The 2,359-nt window shown below is 43.7% G+C and overlaps 1 pseudogene; it reads left to right on the top strand.

Moving 5' to 3' along the window:
• Window positions 1–332: 332 nt before the first annotated feature.
• On the top strand, window positions 333–1,085 carry LOC116467019 (vesicle transport through interaction with t-SNAREs homolog 1B-like; annotated as a pseudogene).
• The last annotated feature ends 1,274 nt before the right edge of the window (window positions 1,086–2,359 follow it).

The raw sequence follows: 2,359 nt of genomic DNA, 5'->3' as shown, positions 1-2,359 counted from the left end.
GCTAAGTGAAATAAGCCAGTCACATAAAAACAAATGCTATACTATGCTACTTATATGAGGTACCCTAAAATTCATGGAGAAAGAAAGTGGAACAGAGATGATTACCAGGGGCAGAGGAAGGGGAGAATGAGGAGTTGTTTAACGGATGTAAAGTTTCAGTATCGCAAGCTGAAAAGAGTTTGAAGGTGGACAATGGTGATGGTTGTACAACCATGTGAATATACTTAATGCCACTGAACTCTATACTTAAAAATGGTTAAAGCGGTCCTGGGCTGCAGTGGCGCGGCGGTCGCCGTGATGGTCACGGGGCTTGGCAGCTGACCCCCGGGCTATGAGAGGGCCCAGCGCCCCGGATCTCGGTGGCCACTGCTAGAGCGCGGCCTGCGGCATGGCCACTTTCGCCGCCTCCTCAGAGCATTTCGAGAAGCTGTACGAGATCTTCCGCGGCCTCCATGAAGACCTACAAGGGGTGCCCGAGCGGCTGCTGGGGGCGGTGGGGACTGAAGAGAAGAAGTTAAACAGGGATTTTGATGAAAAGCAACAGGAAGCAAATGAAACGTTGGCAGAGATGGAAGAGGAGCTAAGTTATGCACCCCCGTCTTTCTGTAACCCCATAATGTCTAAGCTTCGAAACTACCAGAAGGACCTTGCCAAATTCCATTGGGAGGTGAGAAGCACACCTTTGACAGCCATACCTGGAGGCCGAGGAGACATGATATATGGCACATATGCTGTAGAGAATGAGCATATGAATCAGCTTACAGTCTCAAAGGGCAATGCTTCCGCAAGGCAATGAAAGCCTGAAACAGGCCACCCAAAGTACTGAACGTTCTCATCAGATTGCCATGGAGACTGAGCGGATTGGCTCAGAAATCATAGAAGAGCTGGGAGAACAGCGAGACCAGTTAGAACGCACCAAGAGTAGACTGGTAAACACAAGAGAAAACTTGAGCAACAGTCGAAAGATTCTCCGTTCAATGTCCAGAAAAGTGACAACCAACAAGCTGCTGCTTTCCATCATCATCTTACTGGAGCTTGCCATCCTGGGAGGCCTGGTTTACTACAAATTCTTTTGCAACCATTAAACTTCCTTTAGGGAGGGGTTTGTGGACCAGAACTTTGACTTTGTGAATGCATGATGTTAGGGATGTGGATGGAATAAGCATATTGCTGCTGTGGGCTAACAGTTCAGGGATGAACTGTATAGCCAGACTGTGGGAGGAGGGAGGAAAGATGGAAAGCCACTTAAATGAGAAGGAACAGCAACAAGACCAGTATGATATACCAAGGTAATAAATGCTGTTTATGACTTCTTTAAAAAAAAAAAAAAAAGGTTAAAGTGGTAAATGTATGTACTTACCACTTTAATCATTTTTAAGTGTAGAGCTTAACCATTTACTACTTTAACCCCCCACAGACACTCAAGATCAATGTGCCATGCCTGGAGTTTGGAATGGCAGATATGAAAAGCCCTTTTTGAGTGGGTAATTACACATGCAATAACCATTTGAACAAGCCAAATATCAGTAAAGAAGATGGCATGATGATGGCTGTAGCTGAAAGCTGCAGCATCTTCTAAAAAGTCTTGCTAGTTTCATTGGGAATGAATCGTCTCCCTATCAATGGAGAGTTTTATTAACTTGGGTTTATTGGGTTCACTAAAATAGTCCCATTATTTAAGCATTCAAAAAGTTCTTCAGTCAGAGACAACTTATGTCACTACATCACCGAACAGAACTCTATCAAGGATGCTGTGTAGATAACTTCTTAGCACAAGGAATTCATTCTCCTAAATACATGGGAGCCTCCACATGGCCCTTTAAAAGACACTGACCTCTTTGAAATTAGGACTGCAAGATCTAGTGAACTGGGGGCAACTCCCAGTTGCACAGATTCTTCTGAACTCTGGTTCTCAGAAAGACTAAATGAAGGAATCATCGGAAGACTCAAAATAGAATCTGTCACATACCAATCCTATGAGATAATGCATGATCTTGCAGAGACATTAAGAAGAAGGAAGACGGATAATCTGAGGCTGTGTTTAACGTGGTTTATTGGCTTCTACGGACTCAAAGACCGTGGAAACAATCTTCTTCTTCCATAAGAAGAATATATATATATTTGTTAAACTGAAAATAATGGTTAAATCCCAGGATCAGGACCACTAGAAGGAAGCAGTTCCTGACTCCTTGACTTCCTTCCAGCCAGATGAGATACCATCAGTCTCTCAGCCAATACAGAAACAGTCTGTATTTCAAGATATTCATCTTTGACCTCTTTTGCATCATCAGGGATTTTTAGATGGCCTATAGCTTCATGCAGGCTTCTTTGGCTCATACTAGTGAGAGTGTCCCATATA

The sequence above is a fragment of the Hylobates moloch genome, unplaced genomic scaffold, assembly GCF_009828535.3.
Source record: "Hylobates moloch isolate HMO894 unplaced genomic scaffold, HMol_V3 SCAFFOLD_4, whole genome shotgun sequence".
Lineage (NCBI taxonomy): Eukaryota > Metazoa > Chordata > Mammalia > Primates > Hylobatidae > Hylobates > Hylobates moloch.
Note: the sequence above shows the minus strand (reverse complement) of the source record. Positions and strands in the feature narration are given on the sequence as shown.